At 46.3% G+C, this 26519-nt stretch overlaps 1 pseudogene across 1 annotated transcript; it reads left to right on the forward strand.

The window, feature by feature from the left end:
- Positions 1–25630, forward strand: LOC146809573 (galactoside alpha-(1,2)-fucosyltransferase 2-like; annotated as a pseudogene). The gene is made up of 2 exons (XR_014965566.1): positions 1–126; positions 23746–25630. The product of XR_014965566.1 is annotated as a galactoside alpha-(1,2)-fucosyltransferase 2-like (transcript).
- Positions 25631–26519: the final 889 nt, after the last annotated feature.

The following is a 26519-nucleotide window of genomic DNA, read 5'->3' on the forward strand; positions in this document are numbered from 1 at the left end:
CATGATGTTACGCACGTACACGCAGCGCTGTGGAATGACGAGTTCCGAGCATTGTGGGAGAGAGAATTGCGACGATGAAGGCTTCTGATGCAGTAGATATGGAACACTTGCCTTACATGGCAACAGGTAAGAAAACATGCGAGTTTGAAACGGTTGGCGGAGTTGTTGATATTTAATATGTGAAGGCTTGATGAAGTTAAAACTGTACACGAGGGAAGCAACGGTAGATATAATGCAGCTGGGGTTCAAAACATGCAAATTTAAAGATGCCAACGAAAACCTTGGGCGCTTGAATCTTGAAATACGCCAACAATGAAGAGAAGCAACAAAACAAAAAAATGATCTCGAAGTCTCAATAAAATTAGCTCCAAGCGTAGTCAATTAAAGTTGATTAAATCTCACGTATTTTCACCAACCACAAGTAACAGTTTCAAGACTTGAGTGCATAGAAGTAGCTTATTTACGTGCACAGGAGTAGGGTTTCCTACTTGTTTGGCCACACACAAACTCTTCAAACGTTGCGCTAATAAAGATTATAAAGCGCATCCCAAGACAATTAGAGCCATGACAAAAGCCTTTCAACGTCTTCAAACAACATGTACATTTCTCCAAAACAACTTCAAAGGCATCGGTCCTCTCTTCAAAATAAAGATGAATAGTGTTCTTTACATTCAAAGTATCGAATAGGCTGAATACCAATAGAAAATCAAGGCGCTGCTGTAACTACGTTTGAAAGGAAACACTTGTAGACAGATGATCTTCAGTGAGAAAGTCAAAGCCAAATTAAGACAAAGGCTAAACAGTTTCCAAACACTCCAAAGGAGCCCACATCGAAGCCTCCCAACCCTTAAACCTCAAAATTAAAGTTTGTCAGAGTGAGGCATGTGGCGATGCTCACAAAGTTTTAGAAAATTACTACTCACTTGAAAGCTGTCAGTTTCCTTGTAGAACAGAGCAGAAAAAATGAAGGTATATCTTCTTCCTTCTCATTAAAAAAAAAAATTCTTGATGTTGGGACAAATCCATATAAATGAAGAGCTGGATACGCAGGGTAGGTTTCAGACCATCGTCGCCAGTGTAAAATCAAGAATGTTCTTCAAATAGATGAGTAAAGTTAAGTTTATTCAGAAGAAGGAAATGTCCCATCCATCAGCTGGAAGCAGTCAGGTGCAACTGACTTGCTAACCACACATCACATTCTATTGCCATGGTGCTACTTAAACAATAACCATGGCACTTAAAAGGAGACAAGTAAATGAACATAAATAAGGAAGCACAATATTACAGCTACTCAACTTCTAACCTCATACAAACCTACTAGGGCGCCCCTATAGTTTTAGCACTTTATGGAAAAATGCCCAAATATGCTTCACTGTGTCAAAATCTGAAAGATATTTATTACCAAATACATTGCACTCATAACTAGGACCACTGATAAGAATCCATTGTGTGAGGTACATGCAAACTTCATACCTCTTTAACAGAAAGCATCTCTCAGCAGGGCCGATGGGTTTACCTGTACGGCAATGATAAAATACGCATTAATGGTTAAAGGTTGCTTCAAGAAGCTACCCATACTTAACGGTAAACACTTGTGACCGGGTAAAAGACATTTGTGATCATGTACTGTGAAGCAGTCCAATCACTGCTTGCAAGGTACATGTGTATATAGCTCCATAAATAAACGTGAAGAAAACATTTAGATTCTGGCAACCATACCCAGAATATGTGCATCTCGTGGACATGTGACTTAAGAGACAAATACCCGGCAGTTAAGGTGGTGTTAAATTGTTTCCTCGTATTAAAATATTTTGCTGCCACGACTGCTTGCGCGCGGGTAAATGTGAATGTGCGCTAGGTTAATCCTGAGCAGGCGCGGTGCGTCCATTGGGGCGTGGGGGCGTAGCCCCCCCGCCCGCGCCGTGCCCGCAGCTGCAGCTCCCTCCTCTGTGACTAGTCTGTGAATGTCCGCAACCGCTCCCGAGTCCTCCCTCTGTGAATGTCAGTCAGCATGACGTCGGACCGTGGGCGGTCCGGTGTCATGTTGACTGACATCATTGTCATACGCCTTTGGGAAAGGCAGCACAAGTGCGCATGAGTGGGCATGGAGCTTAATTTTTTACTCCGTGCCCAGTCATGCGTACTTGTATTTTTGCTGCCTTGCGCATGCCCATTAGGAGCCCCTCGGTCTCCTAAATGGGCAGGCGGCGGGCGAGGAGTAGGCGGTGCCGTCAGCCAATCCTGGCGCTGCTGCAGCGCCAGGATTGGCTGAGGGCCGGGTTGCAGTCACTTGCGTCACGTCACGTGGACGTGGTGTTCCGGACCGTTTGAAGGGGCAGAGAGGCGCCAACGCGGACCAGGAGAAGAGGCGGTCAGGTAAGTGTTTTTTAATTTTGGTTTTAGGGTAACCTATAGACGCTGTATAGAGTAAAATTATATCCTCTGACTAATGTTCATATTTAATGAAGAAGCCCTCATCATAAAACGAACTCGTTAGTTTCTCCTTGTCACAGAGCGAGCATTAAATGTCACTCTTTACTCCGGCCCCCCTACTACGCTTTCCCTAAACTGTTTGGTAGGCACACTTGTCATATAAATCCACATATAATTCTCTCTTTTTCTGTACAGGTAAAGAAAATAAACGTGTAAAGGCAGTTACTGGGAGGCAGGCTTAGGGACTGCTTTAAATTCACCCCTTATTGAGTCTGGGCTGAAAATCATTCAATTCTGCTGAGGACACACGGGCAGAGTGTATATAAATATCTCGGGCTCTCCAGATAGCCGGCAGATTTATTCCGCTGCCAAGCCTGCAGAAAATTGACTTGTTTCATGGAGGCAGGCTATTGACACATTACCGCGAGGAGGGTTAAGAGAGAAAGAAGCGAGACCGGCTCCCCTCTATTATACGATAATGTAATCAGCAGTGTGGGAAATGGCTGTGGGTAAAATGGCATCACTGACATTTATATTAGAGGATATTGATGGCAGGAGCTGTGCCCGCATCTATCCTGCCTCTCGCTTCCCGGGGATTGACACACAGGCGCTTGTTGGCTGCCTTTCCTCCCCAGCTCCTACGGCGGAGCGCCTGTCCTCGCGCCTCCGTCTTCTCTTTCACTTGCCCCCTCTGTCGCTCCCGCCTGTGGGTCCCCCTATGCCGCCTCTTCCATCCCCGCAGATCTTTCCCACCTTGCCTCAGTCCCGCGGACACCCCTCTCAGTGCTCGCTCACTACTCACTGCCACCTTGTCCTTTTTTACTTCCTCTTCCCTTTCTTCCCTCTCCCCGTAGTCCCCTCATACTCTTTTTTTTGTCTCATTTTCTCACATTCCTGTATGTTCACACTCCTTTCACTAAACCGTCCTTCGCGTGCTCATTCTCTATGTGTCTGTCACCCTCCTTGTGAATACATCAAGTGAAGGTGATGCCCGTGCACTTTGTTAAGTCTGATACAAGCTGCTTGTGCACTTATGGGGTGAGGTACATACACGATGAAGAGTGGCCACGCTTTCTGCACGCTATGCTATACATATCTTTATGTAGATGTAAAGGCCAATTGCTAGGCACTGCCGCCTGCTCTACTTCAGCGCATTCAATTTTCAGTATTTGTATAGCGCTTCACAGCACTTGTGTTGTGTGGCTCCGCAGCACTGTTCTGGTCCGGTTAGAAGAGGCTTCCCATGGTTGGTAGAGTGCATGTTCATAGTGGTGTAACCTGCGGGGGGAGCATTGGGCATCGTGTGAGAGCCGTGGGGATGCTCCCCTTGTGTAGGTACGGATTTGGCACAGCGCCTACACGTGGCAGTGATGCCAGAGGGTGTAAGGTGCGTGTAGTGGAGTTTGAGTTTACGTACCATCATCTGATGGGCTCGGCCGTTGGGTCGTTTTGAGAGTGCGTTTTGACGCGACTTTGTTATGGGGCACTTTTACGCCCCGCCATTTTCAAATGTCACCAGCCGCCACTGATCCTGAGTAGTAAATATACACACATAAGAACTTTCAAAGCAACGCAGTCTATTCACATGCGACTGCGGCAATTGTACTCGAGCTATAAACCAACCTCAAGTCACAGGTTGTAGATGGTTCTGCCGTTTTTCGGCAGGCAGCAATGAATACACAGTAAATGGAAGGCTCACACTTACATGAAACAGCACTAAACGTCCGGGCATGCTTACTACTGACAGTGTAACCCCCAATAGCTCAAAGTCACACAGATGACTATAGGGGGTCGAGCCAGGAAATCAACAGAGAGAACCGAGCCTAGGGTCTAGCATGCCTTTAAGATGCCAAACAGGAGGCGAACCGTAAAAATAGTTGGCATTTAAATAATGCAACAATCATCATGTGAAACCATGAAAGTCTTTTTAAAACTAAAAATGCATTTCTTTAACTGGCGGAAGTGTTTCACCCTAATACAACTGGTTATTTTTGTACAGTGCACATCCTGGAATTATATATCAGGAGCCTCTATAATACATTTGCCAAGGATCACACATTTTTTCAAGACAAAAGGATTTCTGGCTTCACATTATACAATTCACACACTAGGTGTGTGCTTTGTTTTTAGACCTTGGGTGTAGAGAGGGAGTGGCAGACATAAACCACATTAAAGCTCGGCTCGTTTTAGATCGTGGGTGCAAGAAGACGTGAAGCTGCGACAGAGCCAGGCCGGTACAGTTGAGCTTGGCTCCTGCCTTTAGCGTCTCTCTCACCACTACTGTTGGCATTGGGAAAATTCACAGCAATACCTAGGAGGGATGGTGAAAATACCTTAGAAGAGGCCTCGTGGGAAAAGTTCGGTTGTTTGTCATTCTGGCTGGTTTCTTTTGGGAGAGGGGTGACGGGGGTATCGAATGTGGCCTCAGCCAGGGTTCTTCAGTTTTCATAAGGGTCTAGTTAGCATGGATGAAGAGAAGGGCTGGATACGCAGTGGGTTGAACCTTAGGGGCGGCCTTCTGAGGATGCATGTTGGGGAGGCAGATGAGGCTTGCAACAAGGTGCCAACCGAGCAGCGTTGGCAGACGATGTCGATGCGATGATGAGGAGCAGACTCAAACTATAACATCTCTGGAGCTTTGTTTTTTATTTAGGAAATACAACATTTCTATTAGCGTTGTGCACTTGACACCAGCGCGCACAGGAGAGAAAGGACAGGCAGAGATGGGTTTACTAATGTGCCCTAGACCCCGAAAGGGAAATGCCAACTGGTATGTGTGGGAAATGCCAGGCAGGAGGCAAACTCCTTTTAGGCTTCCCTTTAAGAAACTGTGTATGTGGGATGTTTAGTGCGGGAGCCTGATGTCTGAAGCCCACAGTGAATGTATGTCATTACATCGCATAGTAATACCACGCATGCCATTACAACGCGGGTATTACTACGTGATGTCAATGACATCGCATGCCATTACATCGCAAACTATTACCACGAATATGCCTTTACCACGCATGCCATTACAACGCAAAGGCATGCGTGGTAAAGCTATATTCGTGGTTAGTTTGGAAGGTAAGTGACTACCCTACCCCTACACAACCCTTCCCTGCCCCAGTCCTCTCCCTACAATTACATTACACTACACTACACAACCCCCTAACACTACACAAACACTACCCTGAACCGTAAAACACTACACAAGCACTACTTCTCTACCCTAAACCCTAAAAAACGACACTATCCTTTACCCTTAAAATACTACACAAACACTACACTACCCTAAACCCTAAAACACTACAGTACCCTAAACCTTACAAACACCACACTACACAAACACTACACTACCCTAAACCCTAAAACACTACACTACGCAAACACTACTACTCTACCCTAAACCCTAAAAAATCGACAATAGCCTAAACCCAAAAAAACACTACACTACACAAACACTACTACACTACCCTAAACCCTAAAACACTAAATCACTACACTACACAAACTCTACAACACTACCCTAAATCACTACAACACTACCCTAAACCCTAATACACTACATTACACTACAAAAACACACTAAAACATAAAAAAAAAACACATAGAACAGTACTTTTACACTACCCTAAACCCAAACAATTAACTCCCACCCCAAGCGCAAACCCCCTTACCTCTCTCCTCTCCAGCGTCGCCGTCTGATCCTGCTTCCTCCTTCCTGCTTGCTTCACTTCGTTGTGAGGAAACAGCCTGAGTTTCCTCACAACTACTTGGATAGCCGCCACATTACATCGCATGCGTTGTAAAAGCGCCAGCGATGTAATGGTATGCGTGGTTTTACCACGCGCTGTAACATCGCATGCGTTGTAACGCATGCTATGTAATAGCAACACGTGGTAAAACCCGCGTTGTAATGGCTGTTCCCCGCCCACAGTCGGCCCTGTGTGGAGTGACAACGGGTCCTGGGTGCGGGGTGAGAGAAATCAACTATGTATGGAGAGGAGGACGTGGCTCCCGGCTGAGAGGCGGAAACAGTCAGGTGGCTGCTTTCTGCAGGGCTGTTCGGCTGCATCCTGGGGTCTCATTCTGACTGCACAGTTAGATTGTGCTAGACGCAATGACAGAATTTAATAAACTGTCATTGATAACATTTTGTTGGGTGACTGACTTGATGAGCTGACCGGTGACAAAGCGCATAAAAGTGCTGAACTGCCTTCCAGTTCCCTAAACACTGCGTGGGCTTACAAACGAGGAAGGGTTGGGGGCAGGAAAGGGTGTATGAGTGGCTATCCTGCCACAGCACCACTCCAGCACAGCCCGAGGAGGGCAGTGAGCTACAGGCTTAGGCTGACGTACATTTTGAAGAAGCCAGTCCCATTAAAGACCGGAGAATGGCTGTCACCTGTCGTGCACGACGACGAGTCTCCAGAAGCTTTGTCCGGTCGCAGATCCCCATGAGAGAGGCACCAGCGGTAGTGAGACCTGCGGATGAAAACTGGACCTTGAAACATAACTGCCGCCCGCTGCCCATCAGTGACTTAACTCTAGTCTGCGCAAACAAACAAACAGCATTGCAGTCACGTGACTTCCGCTGCGTGCGCCAGCCAAACATCAAGCGCAGCGGAAGCCAGACTGGCTGGCGAGACAAGACTCAGGCATAAGAGAAAGGTTTACTTAACACCACAACACGTTAAATCAAGGCTGTGGCGGGGTGGGGGGCATCACCTGCAGCAGCGAGGGAAGTGCTGCGGTAGAAGGGGCAGATGGAAGCGGGCGCATGAATTGCAGCCCTGGAAGTGGGAGGTAAAGGGGTGGGGACAGCCAGCATGTGGCAATGCTATTAGCCAGAAGAGAAAGCTGCAGACATAATTGACCTGGTAATTAGGGCTCTCCCTTTGAAGTTACAGATAGAAAAGTAAACAAGTGATCTGGGGTGGGTTTGGGACAGCACAGCAAATGTGTGAAGATAAAGAATTACAGCCCTGTTTACACAAACAGAAGTCCAAGCTGGAGTGACTTAAAACATCCAGTGCTCATGTGAATGTTCCTAGAAAAAGAAAAAAGTAGTCCCTTTTACAGCTGCTATACTGGGCCAAGTGGAAGGCTACACGTAACGAGGAATTGCTCCATAGGAGTGAACAACCCACGAATAAGAGGGACAAATAGGACGGATTGACCACTGGCAAGCAAGGATTTTTAAAGGACACTGACTCAAGCCAATGAATAGCTGTAAGTCCGCAGTATATAAGTATATACTAAAGTATATACAAGAGGTCTCGAATGCTCGACCTAAAAAGTATATACATGAGATCTCGGATGATCGACCTAAAAATGAATTATAGGTCCCGTTGAAGCTTATGAGGATGCATTTATTATTTATAAAATGGCATTGAATTGCCTCAATTTCAGACACACAAATGTTGGAAAGAAAATAGAGAAAGAGAATAATATTGGGGCAGAAATTAAACGTAATACTGCATCAAGTGATATTCACTTCCAGGACTGGTGACCCACTTGGATAACCAACTCTTGATACTGATGCTGTGGTTTTCTTGGACAAGGTTCAAAAGGCAATGAGCAAAGTAAACAAGCATTTACAATGCAACGGTCTCGGCATTGTTAAAGTTAGAGCTATTGGCATTGCTCATGACATTATTTTTGTTTATGTTTTTGTTTTTAAAAGATTTAAAGAAACGGCATTGTTATTTACAATGTCAATAGCTTAATCACTCTCAAATGCGAGACCTATTGCATTTGCACCCACACACACAAAGCCACACACACACACACAGAGCCACCCACAGAGCCACTTACATAGAGCAACCCACACACAAATAGAGCCACCTACACACACACACCTGCCGCTGCTATTCTACCTTTAGTGTGAGAGATAAGCTTGCACTACTATCATACTCTATTTTGCATGTAAAGAACACTTACACTGCTATTACTCAGACGAATGTATTCTGAATGTGAATGAAGCTTGCACTGTGGCCCCCTCTATTCTATCTTTAGTGTGTGAGAGAAGCTTGCACTGCTGTTGTACTCTGTTTTGTATGTAAAAACACTTACACTGGTGTTACCCAGACCAATATATTCTAAATATGAAAGAAGCTTGAACTGTGGCCCCCTCTATTCTATCTTTAGTGTGTGAGAGAAGCTTGCACTGCGGTTGTACTCTGTTTTGTATGTAAAAACATTTACACTGGTGTTACCCAGACCAATATATTCTGAGTGTGAAAGAAGCTTGCACTGCTGCTATTCTACCTTTAGTGTGAGAGATAAGCTTGCATTACTATCATACTCTATTTTGCATGTAAAGAACACTTACACTGCTATTACTCAGACAAATATCTGAATGTGAAAAAAGCTTGCAATGTTGCCCCCTCTATTCTACCTTTACTATGAGAGAGAAGTTTGCACTACTACTTTCGTACTCTGTTTGGCATGTAAAGAACACTTACACTGCTATTACCTAGACCCATATATTCTGAATGTGAATGAAGCTTGCACTGTGGCTCCCTCTAGTCTTCCTGTAGTATGAGAGAGAAGCTTACACTACTGCTTTCGTACTGTGCTTTGCATGTAAAGAACACTTACACTGCTATTACCCGGACACATATATTCTGAATGTGAAAGAAGCCTGCACTGTGGCCCCCTCTATTCTGTTTAGTGAGTGAGAGAAGCTTGCACTGCTGTTGTACTCTGTTTTGTATGTAAAGAACACTTAGACTGGTGTTACCCAGACCAGTTATTCTGAGTGTGAAAGAAGCTTGGAATACGGCCCCCTCTATTCTACCTTTAGTGTGTGAGAAAAGCTTGCACTGCTATTGTACTCTGTTTTTATGTAAAGAACACTTACACTGGTGTGACCCAGACCAATATATTCTGAATGTAAAAGAAGCTTGCACTGCGTCCACCTCCATTCTACATTTGGTCTGTGAGAGAAGCTTGCTCTGCAGTTGTACTTTTTCTTGTATGTAACGAACATTTACACTGGTGTTACCAAGACCGATAAATTCTGAATATGAAAGAAGCTTGCACTGTGGCAACTCTATTCTACCTTTAGTGTGAGAGATAAGCTTGCACTAATATTGTACTCTGTTTTGCACGTAAAGAACACTTACAGTGGTGCTATCCAGGCCAATATATTCTGGATGTGCACTGTGCCTCCCCCCAACTCTATTCTACCTTTAGTGTGTGAGAAAAGCTTGCATTGCCATTGCACTCTGTTTTTATGAAAAGAACACTTACACTGCTAGTACCAAGACCAATATAATCTGGATGTGAAAGAAGCTTGGAATACGGCCCTCTCTATTCTACCTTTAGTGTGAGAGAAGCTTGCATACAAAACTGTTTTGCATTTAGCAGAAAATAACATTTGCGTTACCCAGACCTATATACAGGGCAGGCTTTTGGGCGAGCATGGCCCCAGCCCAGGGCGCCTACAGTTGGAGGGGCGCAGAGGTAGCTGACCTCCTGAGCTGCCTTGAATAAATATTTTATTCCAGATCGACAGCACCCTTCCTTCTCCAACAGTCCCCTCCCAGGCACGCTCACGTCCAGTTTCGGAATTGAATAAGTGACTGAGGTGAGGGAGCAAGGTGCAGATGTGTGTCCACGTGATGCTGAGTGCTCTGAGGTATTCAGCAAGGACGTGACCTGGGAGTACAAAAGCGCGCGCACGCACACACACACACTTGGATCCCTGCCTACATATTCTGAATGTAAAGGACGCAGTCCCTACTTGTCCGTGCTATGCATATCTTGTGTATGTGAGGGAAGCTTACACCATTGATGCCCGTGATAGACCTACTGTGTGTATGCAATGAAAGCTTCCACCGCTGCAGTAATTCTCGTTTATTGTCTGTGTAAGTAAAGCTGACACTGAGTCTAACATGGCGATGTTTGCGGCTGCAACCGTGATTTGCATGAAAGAGCGCGCGGGAGGCAGATGTGAAGGAAAATAACCGTTTCTGTCCAGCTTTCATGCATCAGGCGGAATACTGGCTGTGTTACTTAACGGAGGCTTTGTTTATGTGTAAATAGTGATGCATTTTTCTCACCGGGTACGGCCTTCAACGTTCTTCATTCCCAATGAGGAAGACTGACTAACTTCTGGCAAACTAAACAAGGAAATGTCAACACACCCCCAAACAAACCACGAATGTGTGTAACGCCTCCGCCTTTCTCCGAGGCGAAGCAGAAATGCCTCGGAGAAACGCAGCGGTGGTTTCGGATTCGGGGGCGTGTTTTTCTTTTCTCTCCTCTTGCCATTGGCTGGAGGAGAAAATGAGAAAAGTAGCAAAAAACACGCCCCCGAATCCGAAAAGGACGGGGCCTGTTCGGAGAGACAAAGCCTCTTCTCCAATGGTTGGCCAGCATTCAAGAGGCCAGCCAATGGAGAAGAGGAGAGAAGAGGGGCGGGTTCAAGCCCCTCTTCTCCAAAACATTAATTCTCCGGACTTCCGGTTCTGCCTTCGGCAGACCGGATGGTCCCGAGACCTAAAAAGGACATAGATTATTTGAATTACTTTATCTTTCAATTAAATACTGAACAACCACAAATATATACAGCTATTAAACAATCAGTAGATCATGGACTTCAACATGAAAATGGATTATGTAAATGTAGCATTTGTTATGAACCTCTATTACAATATTTTGGCAGCGAAGCAGGATCTGGAGAATGCTTTCTTCGTAAAATAATTACTGCTTATGTTAATAAAAAACGACCTCTAATTTATCTTGTGTAGCTACTGCTCCAACTGGATTATATTAAATAAAAAAAATGGTTCTTGTGGATAATGTATGAATAAATTATGTATATGTACAATGACAAATTCAAACTGAAAAATAGGATATCGAAAGAGAAACATATACACACCTCAATAAAGAGCCCAAATACTGTTTTGCGCAGAAAAATATAATAATGTCTGTATTGAAAAAACAATTGTGCTTGCCATCCCATCTGAGAAGAACCAGGGAAAATAAGTGACACAATACACCATACAATAGGGGTTTCTTAATATACAAAAATTATATTTATGAATGGGCAATGTCCTACAATAGCCTCCTTTAAACGTTAAGAAGCCGGAAATGGCTTGTTATGATGATAGTCTATGACACTTCAGCCCCGTAAAGAGAAGGGGGTCTCAACAGGATCTTGAAATAAGTGATGTCTCATGGATCAAGGATCAATGTGTGCCAGATTGATAAAGTGCACACCCCAAAAAAGTGAGGGGAAAGGAGTTTACTCATGTAGGGCCCAGCCGGGCACCTAGTGAGGGACGGGGGAATCCCAATCTGGTAGTAGAGGAAAAAGGCACCATGACAGAATGAGCCCTGTAGAGATATGGGTTTCCAACTACAACTAACAACTGTAAAAGGTGAAATCATTTTCCAAAATCATTTGCAGAAACAAAGTCCGAATTGTTTGGGTAGTATAGGCAATGCCAATATTTGGTTACATTTCACATATAGAGAACTAACACAGAATATAAGGCAAGCTAACAATGAAGAATACGCTAACATAAACTGAAAGACATTCACCTTGGCATTGTGACAGAAGAAGGAAAGATTATGCTGAGGTAACGAAATAGAACTAAATTGTTTCCTAACCTTCATCACCAGCTGAAGTTATGCATTATCTTCTTTCACAATCACATCCCACGGTTTGTTTAATGCTAACTGTTGAATAATGTTCTCAGTTAAATTATCAAATGCAACACTTGGAAAAACAAGAAATTGTACATCTTCCTTGTAAAGATAAAGTAGAGACTGGTGGACTGAACATACCTATAAGTAAAACTTTAGCTGCCAAATTACAACAGATGGAAATTCAGTTTCACATACAGCAAAATTGGGGAAAGATTTACAGCTGTGTAAAAATTGTTGTGTCATTTTACATCAAAATTTACATGTAGAAGAAGGACTTGTAAATGAAGCCATGGGATTTGTAATGGACTTTCTGACATTTGGACAGAATGAAGAGATGGAGAGAGCGTTCTCCACTGTTCGTCTGGCAGATGTGTTGGGTGTTTGCTAGGGAGTGGGATTCAGTGCGGAGTTTCCTGGTAGGTTGGTGGAAGTTCATTCGATTGTTGAGGTATGCCGGTACCTCATTGTGTAGTGCCCTGTAAGTAAGAGAGGTCCAAGATGAGTCTGGCTGCTGTCTTCTGGATAGTCTGGAGTTTTGTCATAAGTTGGGCTATTATTCCTATGTAGAGGGAAGTTCTGTAGCCTACTCTGCTGGTGATGAGACCATGCGTGACAGTTCGCCTGGTGTTAAGTGGGAGCCATCTGGAGACCTTCCTGAGCATTCGGGTGAGGTAGCAAGCTGAGGAGAGGGCACTTACCTGCTTCTTCATGGATAGCTGGCTGTCGAGGATAAAGCCAAGGTTGCAACTGTGTTAGATAGGTTTGGTCCCAGCTCAGGTGGCCACCATTTGTTGTTCCAGAGTGTGTTGTTTCCTTTCCTGAAGATGAGTACCTCTGTCTTATCGGTGTTGAGTTTGAGACAGTTCTTGTTCATCCAGACAGCCATATCTTTTATGCATCTTTGGAACTTGTCCTGATGGTCGCTGGGTCATTGTTCAGGCAAAGGATGATTTGGGTGTCTTCGGCATAGTAGATGATGTTGTCGGTGGCTCTTGACCATGTTTACCAGGGGTATCATGTATACGTTGATGAGGGTTGGGCTAAGTGATGAGCCTTGAGGTGATGTTCTTTGGGAGTGAGGAGTAAGGTGGGATTCTTCTGCATTCTTCCTGTGAGCTACTTGAGGGCTGGTCCTTGGATTCTGATCTGCTGGAATTTGTTTAACACTGTGTTGTGGAATACGGTATCGAAGGCTACTGAGAGGTCAAGGAGGATGAGGGCTGCTGTTTCTCTGTGGTCTAACAGCATTCTGATGTTGTCCATGGCTGCGACTAGGGCTGTCTCTGTGCTGTGGTTTGCTCTCAAGCCTGATTGGGAGGGGTCCAGAAGGTTGTCGTTCTCCAGATGACTAGAGAGCTGGAGGTTGATGGCTTTCTCGATGACCTTGACTGTGAAACGGAGCAGGGAAATGGGTCGGTAGTTCCTAGGATCCCCTGGGTCCATGGATGACTTCTGCAGCAGCGGCTTTACATCAACATGTCTTATTTCAGGGGGAAGTGGGATGTAGTGATAGAGGAGTTGAGGACCTTGGTGAGTTCTTTGCTGATGGGTTGACTACAGAGGTTGAATGAGTGGTGTGGGCAGGGGTCTGCTGGGGCTCTGGAGTGGATGGATCTCATTATGTATGCTGTTTCCTTCCCAGAGAGGATGTTCCATGAGGTGAGCTGGTGTGGGTGTACGTCGGTCAGCATGATGCGGGTGATGCTGTCCTAAGTAGGGGTTGGGGTGCAAAGTCTTGGTAGATGGTGTTGATTTTGCTGTAAAAAAAACATCTGCAAGGGTGTCGCAGAGAGCTTGCGAGGGTGTGATGTTGTTTTCAGTTGCCGAGGGGTTGGTAAATTCCTTGACTATGTTGAAGCATCCCTTGCTGTTGTTGGAGCTGTCCCTGATTCAGGTGGGTAGGGCGATTTTCTTGGTGCTCTTCAAGAGATGTTGGTTTTAGTTTAGGGCATCTTTATAGCATATTCTGTCCTCAAATGTCTTACTGGTGCACTGTAGTGTCCTAGGGTTGTGAGCCCCAGCGTGCCGCAGCAGCCCTTCTGTTCGTGAAGGGGAGAGGAGTGATCCCACTAAGGCCACCCCCCCTCTACAGGAAGGCGCGACGCGCCGAGAAGACAGCCGGGCGAGTCGGAGCCCACAGCACCGCCGCGGGCAAGCACAGTGCCCCGGAGTCGAAGCGTGGAAGTCGGGTGCCCACCCCGACCTGCCGCTGTGCCCGGAAGTGCCCGGTGATAAGGCAAGCCGAGCGGTGCCCACCCGCATCGGCTGCGACCCCCGCAAGAGGCGTGTGACACGCGGTGCCCACCCGCGGAACGAAGGAGGCCCGCCAACGGCAAGTAAAAGCGGAGCCCACCCGCGTGAAAAGCCCAGCCGGGCATAAGGTGAGCCCTGGATGGAGCGCCGGACCAAATGAAGCGGACGGGAGCCTACCCCGCCGCGATAGCAAAGCGCCACCAGCAGCACCCCCCCCCGCGCGGTCCGTGATGCTAGGTGACCGGCTGCGGGGGCGGGACGAAGAGACAATGGAGAGCGGAGCCCACCCGCAGCGGAATGCGACCGCAGGCGGCCAGCGCCGCCAATGAGGGGAGAGCAACGTGTTGGGCGAAGGCGCGGATCGGAGCGCTAACTAAATCAAGGGGACGAGCGCGAGGCCTGCCTGGCCCGCGACGCGGACAGTGCAGAGGAAATAAAATAAAGGCACACCCAGCGTGGCATGCACAGAGAGCGGCGAAGGGGGAGAAGGTGAATAAATAAAGCGGAGCTCACCCGGAAGCAGAGCCCGACTAACGGAACCGGCGGGTGCCTACCCCGCATAGGAACAAGCTTGCCGACACACCCCCCTGCCTCGCGAGGACTGCAGGAAGCTGCCGCGGGCAGGGAGGGCGATGTCAAAAGTAAAGAATGGCCGCCGCCGGCCATCCGGATCATGCCCCCACCTCGTGGGTCCCCCAGCAGCGCCTTCAGAGCAGCAAGTGGCCAGCGCTGCCGAAAATAAACTCACACCATGTGCGCGATGGCACGATGCCCAAAAGGAGTGTTGCCTCACCCTCTAACCAGCCCAGGCGCCTGCACCCTCCATGTAGCTGATGACATAAAGCGGAGCATACCCGCAGCGAGAAGGAGCACTTCTCCCCCCCCCCTCCAACGCGCGCACACACAGAGTAGTGCCCCAACCCCTGCAGCTTCACATCAGTGCCTGTGCCCCCCTATGCCTCTCAACAAACTTAAGTACACAAATAAATGAAGAGACTTACCTGCTGCTCAGCTCCTGTCCTGCCCTTCACTGGTCTGCCTGGCTCCAGCTCCCCTCCAGCCCTCTGCACTCTACCGGAGCCTGGGGAAATGGAGGAAAGGAAAACAAGGCATAGAGTTCTGGCAGTACAGAAGGTTGCTGCTGAAGCCAAAAGAAAAGCAACACTGCCACCCAGTGGCCACTGGTGGTACTGCAGCACTAAGAAACCAACAAGCCTACAGCAAGCCAAGGAAGTCCAGCAGCGACACCGACGGCAAGGGAGAAGAGGCAGCAAGGCACGTACCGCAAGGTCTGACGGAGGCGCGATGGTGAGCGCACGGGAATGCGACGGAGGCGCACAGGAATGTGCCAGAAGCGCAGGAACGCGACAGAAGCACAGAACTGCAAGGGTGAAGAGACAGTGTGCCACAGGGATGCAGCGCCATCCCGCAGCAACAAGGAGGAAGAAAGAAGAACGGTGTCGAGCCACATCCACCCCAGCGAGGACTGCGCTGTCGCCGCATCAAGTGGAGAGAACCCTCGAGAGAGAACAAACGGACTCAGTGCAGATGTACGCCGGACGCGGAAGGTACACTGCAGCGCCTACAGGAGAGGAACCCACTGAAGAGGATGGGCGCAGCAAGTATCCGACACTGGCGGCCATGGATGCAGAGCAACACCCAGTGGCGCCAAGAAGCCACCACCTCAAGTGATCATGATACTAGGAGCAACGCTACACTGAAGATGTACCACGACGGTACGAAGAGTAGCACGCACCAGCGCCTGACAAGGCAGCGGACACAGGTACTCACACGACGTGACACACCTCGTGAAGCCGACCAGCCAAATGGTCGCATCACAAAGGCCAAGCCGACCTGCCAAACGGTCGCACCACAAAGGTCAAGCCGACCAGCCAAATGGTCGCACCCCAAAAGGCCCAGCCGACCTGCCACATGGTCGCACCAAAGAAGCCGACTCGCCAGGAGTTGCACAAAGAGGTCTGACGCAAGACCGAAGATATCCTGCCAGCGATCGGCAGCGCGGACCGACAAGTGGTCCAAGAAGCTCAAGAAGAACCGAAGTAACTGGTGAAAGGGAGAAGAACGAAGCGGACCATGAGCATGGCCCCACGAACTTCAACCGAAGTAACTGGTGAAAAGGAGAAGATGAAGAGAAGGTCACGACCCTAACTCGGAATGCTGAGGAAGATGAAGAGAGTGTTCTCGGACGAGGACAAGACCAGGGGGAACACGTGCAGAGTGCGCGCGCTGCATGGAGAAGCCTGGCCAGATAAGAGGAGACCAGGAACGGTCCGAAGTAGGTCGTGAAGCGAAGAGACCAGAGTGGCACGTCCGCCACTAAGAAGAAAGAAGATATCGCAGTGGCACGTTTGCCACCACAAGAAAAGAAGATATCTGAGTGGCACGTTTGCCACTACAAGAAGGAAGATGACATCAGAGTGGCACGTCTGCCACTTAAAGAAGAAGGGGAAAGAAAGACCTGAGTGGCACGGTTGCCACTGTAAGAAGGAGAAGAAGTCAGAGTGACATGACATCCTCACGGAGAAAGAAATAGAGGACAAGGAGAAGAGTGTGGCAAGACTACTCACACCTCAAAGACAAGGACAGAGAGAAGAGTGTGGCAAGACTACTCACACCTCAAAGACAAGGAAGGTGACAAGCGTCAGAACACAGTGCGCAAGTCCTAACGAACATCCGTGGCACGGAGAAAAGACCATCTGTTTGATGATGCTTTCAGCACACCTGGGATCTGCAGAGGTGAGCAGGCCGGACCATTCGAAACACCCACCTTTGGGGTTACACGGACACTGGTCAATGCCAGCCGTGGTGACTCAGGGGCAAAGGCCTCAGGGATGCCGGTGAGAGAGAGTATCCCCGCGACGAGAGATGGTCATCAGCCGCCCTTCAGCAAAGGTCTCAGGAGGATGAAGACTTCGCGTGCTAAAGACAGGAGCCAACAGCTACCCTCCAGGTCTGACTGCGGCATCTGAGGTGAGACCTGCCGTCTCCTCCACACCCGTACTTATCGGCATGGGAGTAACACGATACAGGACACTGAACCCAGGCCAGATCTGAGGAAGAGGGCCTCAAGGATATCCCGTGGCAGGGGAACACCTGTGAGAGGGGCATCCTGGTGAGAGGGGTGTCTTGCGAATGACCCGTCTTTCTGCAAAACAGAACACACGCCACAGATAAAGAAAAGGACTGGACTAAAAAGAAAAATGGCAACATCTAGCGCTGAACCAAAAGAACTCAACAACTGCGTTTGTCGCCAAGAATGTAAAGCGAAGAAAGACTGTGAGAGCAACTTCAAGGCAGAGCCGTCAAACAGACTAACTCCATCGAGCACCCATGACTGGTGCCACAGTGAACTGGTGATCGTCCGCGACAAGAAGAACATCGTCCGCGACAGGAAGAACATCGTCGGTGACTCCAGGCCGCTGAAGCGTGAGCGACTCTGCAGAAGTTAGTCACTGTAGTACATTTGTATATATATTTCTTTCTCCCCTAGGTTGGACATTTGACTCCGGGTTTTTGTTATTAAAGATTGGGAGGAATGTAGTGTCCTAGCATTGGACACGTTCTAGTGTTCACGTTGTGTGTAATACACTTTACACCCACCCACCACCTACGTCACTGGGTCAGGTGACTAGGCTAATAAAAGAGGCCGAGCGCACGTGCTCGGGGCCAGTTAACCCACCATCTAACCAGGTGTCCTGTGTCCGTCATTACTAGCATGAGGGCCTAGGGCCCAAACACCACAGTGCACCGTCTTCTTTCCTTCTGTCTGCAGTCACGTTTCTGGGTTATCAGTTCTTCTGTGAACAAGTGTTGGTGTGGTGTTCATTTCTTGGGCTTGGTGGGTTTCTTCGGTGCAACTTCGTCAGCGCTTGCCGTTAGCCACTTCACAAAGTTTTCCGCTGCTTGTTCTGTATCTCCCATGATGATGGGTGGACGGGAGTTAAGGGCATTGGTCCATTGTTGCCCAATTGTGCCTTGTCTCTGTGGCGGTGGTATTGAGTGGTTCCGAGATGATGTAGTGGACGCAGTGGTGGTCAGTCCAGGTGATCTCATTGGTGTGGGTGCACTGAGCTCTGTTGCTGGCTGAGAAGATAGGGTCAAGTATATACCCTACACAAGAGGGTTCTAAAAATGTGTGCCTGGAACTGGCAGAGAAAATACCGTTGAGACTGCGGCGCCTCTAACTACAATCAGTTACACTTTTAGACATTCCTGCTGCTATTGCGTGTTCCTCCGAGGGGGTGGTAATTTTAATTGGATTTTTAAGTGTGACGTGGTACTATTTTAAAACATAATTTTGACTGTGTTCATTTTTACCCTCGCACTGAAAGGAGCTGTGTTCAATGCTCCGGTGGGCCTGGGCTTAGCGAACGGGAGAGCCTGAGGTCAGCACTCTAGACTCCTAACGCTGACACGCTCCCCTGGCCTTCAAAAAGAGCTGATGACGCGACCGCGCAGCAGACGCACGCAGCGGGCGCACCGCTGACCTGCCGAAGGCAAGCCCGTCTGCGCCTGTCCGCGCCCGACCGGGCCCAGGGGCCAGAACCCCTGCTGGTTTTATCAGGGATAATATTGTTTATACCAAGGATCAACTCAACTCCTTCAGAGGAGCGCCAAGAAATAAGTGCCTACACACAATGTCCCCAAACAGTCTCAGGCACTGTCACACCTGTGGTTTTAAATTTTGCCTCTCGCTCGAAACACCCTCAGTTCACCCTACTACAGAGGCTATTAAAATATTTTTATTGAACTGCCGCTCATTATCTAAACATTCGTTGGAAATTTACCTCCTACTTGAAGAGGAAAGCCCAGATGTTCTCTTTCTAACAGAGACTTGGTTGAATAATGAGGCTGATCCTATGATTGTCCAAGCACTCCCTCTAGGCTATGTAATACTGAGGCTGGATCGTGACACAGGTAGAGGAGGTGGACTAGCCATTATATATAAAAATAAATTTAACTGTCGTTCCACTAATAATCCTCTACCAGATTGCGAAAGTATTTATTTTACCTTAAGTATCTCTCACGTCAGGACCTTTTCAGTGATTTTAATATACCGACCTCCAGGTGCTTTAGGCAATTTTTGTAAAGACCGCCCTGATACTGTGGCTAATTTAGCCAGTTCCCTCCCCAACTTGACCCTCTTAGGAGATTTTAATCTCCAATTTTATGACATTTTATCTCCACCTAGAGTGGAACTAGTAGAAGGTCTGGAGATGCTTCAATTTACCCAATTAGTCAAAGGCCCCACTTATTGTAAAGGCCACTTACTGGACCCTATCTTTTCAAATATTCCTGATCTTCTGGTTAAGGACCCTATCCCAGTACCGTGGACTGACCATTTTTTAATCCCATTTTCCTGGACAGCACATGAGGTAATCGCTCCGGCCGGAAAAACCAGCAAATTTGTGCGGGTCTGGTCGAAATTGTCCACAAAATCCTGGGTGACTATCTTAGAAGACTCTGTTCCCAATTTTGAAACTAATCCAGTCACCGCGAATGAAAACTTAGTTAATTGGCTAGTCATCACTTGACAAGATTTTACCAAACAAATTGATTTATGACAAACCAGGATCTAACCAAAATACTTGGTTTACGTCCAAACTTAGGGAGCTTAGACAATCCAGCAAAAAGCTGGAAAGAATGTGGAGGAAACATCCCTCTGCAATTAATAAAAGTAAGTATCGAGAGGCTATAAAGATCTATAAAATAGAAATATAGGCAGCCAAAGCTTTCTGCTATGAGGAAAAAATCACTTTGTCGACAAACTGCCCACGTGAAATTTTCCGGATTGTAAAGTCTCTCCTTACCCCCCTGTGCCTCCCATTACCTTTGCAGACATTCCCAACTGGTGCAATGAAATGGCAGAATGCTTTTCCAATAAAATACTAGCCATTTATAATTCCTTCCCTCAAGTGATGGCTCCACATACCTTATTGCTACCTGACGAGATAGCCCAAGATGGAGAGCAGTTGCTGTAGGTTATCCCTCCTTGAAATTTGTCCTCCCTCCAAGGACTTCTAAGCCAGCTCAAGTCTGGAGCACCGTCAGACGCCGCTCCCCCTAATATCTTAAACCTAATTACCGAAACGGTATCCCCGGTTGTTCTAAATGTGATAAATGCTTCTTTAGCAACGGGAATAGTGCCTTGTCAATGGAAACAGGCCATGGTTAGATCACTCCTAAAAAAAAACTAACCTTGACCCGGACGTACTGGCCAACTATCGCCCTATCTCTTTATTACCAGGAATCAGTAAACTAGCTGAGAAGCATGTAAATTCGACCCTCTCCTCCTTTCTTGAAAACAACTTTCATATCCATCCTTCACAGAATGGATTTAGACCACAACATGGCACAGAAACTGCACTCCTGATAGCGGTAGAAGAATTAAGGAAAATTTTAGACGGAGGGGGCTGCGCTGCACTCATTCTATTGGATCTCAGCGCAGCCTACGACACGGTAAACCACCAATTGTTGGTTCAAAGACTGAGGAGGATCGGAGTGGCAGGAACAGCATTAAAATGGCTGCAGTCCTTCATAGAGGATAGATCTTTTGTTGTCTACGAAGGAATTACCTCCAAGCGAATGCCCCTTAGATGTGGGGTTCCTCAGGGTTCTTCCCTGAGCCCCACTCTATTTAATATCTACATGAGTTTGTTAGCAGACATAGTCACACCTTTTGGCATTCAGATCATCACTTACGCTGATGATACCCAGTTGGTGGTTGCACTTAATCAACAAGAGAACACAGGCTTGAAACTAGCCTTATGCCTTGAAAAGGTGTCAAGCTGGATGGACGACTCTTATTTAAAGCTAAATGGAGCTAAGACTGAGCTTATGCTTTGGTCAACTCCACCTCGTTGAGTATAGGGTCCTTCTGGCCTAGCTGTCTGGGGACACCTCCTTCCCCAAAGGACCATATTAAGAGTCTATGTGTATGGCTAGACCATAAGCTAGTTTTTAAAGAGCAAGCTGGTAAGGTGGCAGCTTGTTGCTTTGGGATGTTAAGAAAGATCCTTCCCCTGCTACTTTCCTCGGCCAGAAGGCTACTGGTTCAAGCTATGATTTTATCGTGCCTGGACTATGCTAATGCTCTATATCTAGGAGCACCACTCACAACTATAAAAAAAAATACAGATAGTGCAAAACTGCGCTGCACGTTTGCTTCTGAACACTCCCAAATGCCTTTCAGCCAAGCCTGCATTGGCATCACTCTATTGGCTACCCATCCAAGAAAGAGTCCAATTTAAGGCTCTATGTATCATGCATAAAGAACTCTCAGGCAAAGGCCCTCCCACTATCAGAGACATTATTCAATCTTATTGTCCCAAGAGATCTCTAAGGTCAGACAATAAACAACTGGCGGTAGTCCCAAAAATAAGAAGAACACGAAGCGGAGGACGTCGCTTCTCATTTAATGCTGCAAAGTTGTGGAACCATTTACCCACTAATATCCGCCTGGAACCTAAACACTTGACCTTCCGAAAGCAACTTAAAATGTATCTGTTCGCCTAAGACTGTTTGTAGTTGGAACTGCAACGCTACTAGCGCTGGGATGCTCTCGAGTAGCCATGCGCTTTAGAAATGCCTTTCCATTCCATTCCATTCCATAATATTGCAGTTAGTGTTGCCAAAGCAGGTTGACGAAGAACTCACATAGGTCCTGATTCCGAGTTGCACAGTACTGTGTCTGAGGTAAATCCACATGCAAATTTACTGTTTCCACCTAGCAGTGGAATTATGTGTAAAATCCTATGGAATGGACAATGACAGTGTGGGACTAATTTTCTAGTCATACAATCACACACGATCCACTAGTCCATGCAACTAATGTATGCAGGGGCCAGTGCGTGGGGTAGAGGGTGAAGAGGGGTGCAGGTAAAGTATCCTTCAAGTTGGAGGAAGCACTGTCTGTATAGCAAATTCATATGAGACTTTGAATTCAGTCAATGTCTCATATGCATATACTGGCCTATTTACTGACCCACAAAATTGGATCAGGTTCATCCACACCTAGTAAGATTTGGGCCCAGCTTTGCTAAGGGTCTGCATTGCCCTTACGTCAAGTTAGGTGACAACATGCAAAGTAAGCCTGTAAGCCAGATTTACTAAGCTGCGCAAAGCAATCTTGCGAGGCTCTGCGTATCTTAGTATATCTAGGATAACGCAAGGCAGCATAATCAGCTACCTTCCATTACTCTGAGTTAGGAAGGTGTTCCATAGATGGAGTGTGGGTGTTTCCACTCACCCATCCATAGTTTGTGCCGCATTTCTGGCTTTACTAAGACTAGTAAACTTGGGAATGCGTCAAAACGGTACGCCATCTCAACAGAGGTATAACAAGGGGAAATATCTGTATTTCTTCTCAATATTTCCTCTTTCTATATGTGCTGCTTTTTACAGTGCACGTAGAAAGAGTAAAAGTCAAGTGAAAATTGTTTTTTGCAGGAAGGTGTGCTTTCCAGCACAAAAATAATCTTGCACCAAATCTTAGTAAATCTGGGCCTAGGTGCTGAAAAATCTAACCAGTACTTATCAGGCTGAGTGAAAGTAATGCATTAAAGCATGCATTCATTTTGTTCCGCCAAACTTGTAATCAGGCCCATAAGGACAATATTACAAAATGTTCACTGTCTCTTAATTGAAAAGTGCGTTGAGATTTAAATATGTTGCATAGTTAGTCCATTGAGCCCTTTACCACCGTGAAAATTAGTGCAGGAACACTCCATTGTCAATTCTGTGCTCGCAATTACAAATACCCCCCCTACATCAATATTTCTGGGATATATATTTACCACAGTATTACACCTTTCCACTGCTTATTGAGGAGGTCAGTACGATGGAATATAATTTGTGCCTCCACATTGTAAAGATGTGTGAGTATGCTTTGTAAGTTACAAGCTTATCCCCTGATAATTGTATGCATTGTTTGTATTATTTTGACTGATAAATGCATTGATGTAGATGGTGTGTCTAGAAAACCTGACTGTACGTTCAGTAGGCTGGCAATCATTAGCTCTGATTTCACCTACTTTACCAAGAATTTCTGTGATACATCTCTTGCGATCAAGTCATATTCGTAGGTATTTTCCATTCAGCCCTTAACATTGAACTTAACCTGCACCAATCCTCCTTCCATTTCTGAATTTAGAATACAATGATGATGCTCAAACTTTGTTTGAGCAGACTTATTGGAAAGGAATATCTTGATGAAATACAGTGTTCCCCTTCCATGCCAGTGGAGTATGCAACATTGGTGTGCTTCTGGGTGCTGGCATTCTGTTGCATGGAGGAAAAGTAATTTGGAAAAGGACTGTATATGTGAGTTTGTTTTGCCACTAGTGGTGTTAGTAATGTTATAAACACCGTTTATTTTCTTTGTTATTCTTACAGATTAGCAACTGTGGATTCAAAGAAGGAGGACACATGAAGCTGAAAACATCAAATCGCCTCATTGTTGTGGTTGGGTTCCTGATTAGCGTTGCCATCATATCCTATTGCTTCTTTCAACTGCAACATCGCTCGTTGAACATCGTCTTCAGGTGCCTAGGATGTGGAGATAACGTCCCTGAAGTTCGTGTCTGTAATGACTCTGAAGTCCTTCCTGACGAGGTCTGACCTGTGAATGCTAATAACCGCTTGGGGAACCAGATGGGCGAGTATGGAACCTTGTATGCTTTAACCAAACTTCACGGCAAGAGGGCCTGGGTAGTGCCGGATATGGTTTGCAAGCTAGGCCCCATTTTTAAGATCACTCTGCCACACTTGAGTGAGGCCCATGAAAAGCAGATTCCTTGGCAGGATATTTGGGTCCAAGACTGAATGTCCGAGAGATGCAAGCACATTGAAGGGCGGCAGTATGTGAGGTTCACCGGCTGCCCAAATTCATGGACCTTCTATCACCACATCCGAGATGAGATCCGCAGAGAATTCACCTTCCATAATTCTATCAAGAAGGAAGTTAATGGGTACTTGGCGAAACTACGGGGTTCACAGAAGAATGTGAACTACGTCGGAGTGCACATTCGTAGGGGAGATTATGTTGTGGTCATGCCTAGGGACAGAAAAGGTGTGGTAGCGGATAAAGGATACATCAACAAGGCCATGGCTTATTTCAGGATTAAGTACCAAAAAACAGTCTTTGTGGTGGCCAGTAATGATATGAAGTGGTGCAAGGAGAACATCAATGCCTCCAAAGGAGATGTCTACTTCGCTGGTGATGGCGTTGAGTCATCACCCAAAAGAGACTTTGCAATCCTCGCTCACTGTAATCACACCATCATGACCATCGGCACCTTTGGTTACTGGACAGCTTACCTCGCTGGTGGGGAGACTATTTACCTCACTAATTTCACCTTGCCTGATTCCCCTTACCTCAAACAATTCTGGTACGAGGCTTCTTTCCTTCCTGAATGGATTGGTATTCCTGCTGACCTTTCACCTCTTCTTGGAATGAATTAAGAAGTTAACATGTAATCGGGTTACAATGCAAATCAATTGAAAATAGGGCCATTGGACCAAAAATGGCAAAACAAATCCAATCGCAACAGATGCCGATAATGAAAAAGAAACTAGTAGAAGAAGTAAAACAGCATAAACTGTTAAGTGTAATTGTAAATTGAGTAGTTATCACGTCTGAAAGAAGGCATCAGGCATTGAGGTCACATTTCTTCTAATTGCTAAACAAATGTGCTTAGAATTTCAAATTGAATGTAATGTCTTGTAGGAGGTGTAAGGCAATGAGATGTGTTTACTATGAAAAAAACAAAGCTTGTTTTCTACATTGGATATTTTTAGCAATGTATGGCAGAGAAGTGCTGCAAAATATAACAATCCTTTTACTGTAGTACACCACCACCTTTGTGACGCACTATCCATTTTTCTACAGAACGTAGCAACACGCATGTTAAGAATATGCCCATTGCTCTCATGGCCCCTAAGACCTTGATGACCTCCTCCAAACTGCGCCTAATTCAACTCTACTATTTGCATATGGCATATCTAACTACTGCGCGTTTGTATAGAGCTTGACTGCGGCCCTCCCCGACTTGCGCACGGTGCGACTATGCCCCAGCTGACTTTTACCATATGGTCTGGCAGTGACCCGCCATTGCGACATTCTGGGCGGGTGTGAAACTAGAGCTTACACAGACCTTGGGGTGGGTGGTTCCTCATGACCCACTACGCTTGATTTTGGGTGTGTTTGATGGCCTGGATGGTCCTCAGGCCGATAAACGTTTTCTTGGGACCGCAGTGGCGGTGGCGAAACCGGATATTGCAGCAGTTTGGTCTCAGGCCAAGCCCCCTACTGTACGGAAGTGGCAACGGGGGGTGAATTGGTGCGGGACCCAAGAAGAACCCCTCTTTGAGGCCCGGGGCTACCCTGAACTGTTCGAAAAGATCTGGGGTAAATGGTTCAATCTATTGTCCTGATTGGTGTGTGTGTCCCTCTGTGTCGCGATAAACTTGCACAAGAGTCTATTCTGGAGCCTGATACACAGCTCTATGTCATCATCCTTACTGTTAATAATCATCGAGGTAATGTGCCTAATTTTGCTGTCAATGTAAATATGTGGTTTCATCTAAATATCAATACATTTGATAATCAGAATATGCTCATTACTGCTCTAGAGAATATACCCATTGCTGTATAGGATAATATGGATTTAGTTGTACCACAGATTACAGCCCCTTGAAATGCTCAAATATGAATTTCAATTTGCAATGTTTTTTTTTCATTGAATTCCTGAGAGGGATAGACCAAAAATGCTTATTTATATGATTCGTGGATGAGTCACACACTGATTCTAATTGCTTCTCGCTTCCTATATTTGCAGGCCTTCGATCTGTTTTGAGAACAGCCCACATAAATATTTCCTTGCTCCCATCCAGTTTATATTTTTCCATAATTAATTGATCAAAACAGTGACAACTTTGATGCTTGACACACCTAATTTCAATTACTTGTTTGGAGTATAAGTGACAATCTGTAATCGTGACAGTAAACAGTAAATATCTAATAAACATTGAGAAATGTATTCAATGAGGTCAAATTTACCATTAAAACTTCAGTCAAACAAACATTAGGAAAAGTTCATGAGTTTTGGGGGTGGATTACAGATTTTCAATTTTAACTCCAATTTAACAAGCATTGGAGAAAGTGCATA

Source organism: Triturus cristatus, chromosome 7 (genome assembly GCF_964204655.1).
Source record: "Triturus cristatus chromosome 7, aTriCri1.1, whole genome shotgun sequence".
Lineage (NCBI taxonomy): Eukaryota > Metazoa > Chordata > Amphibia > Caudata > Salamandridae > Triturus > Triturus cristatus.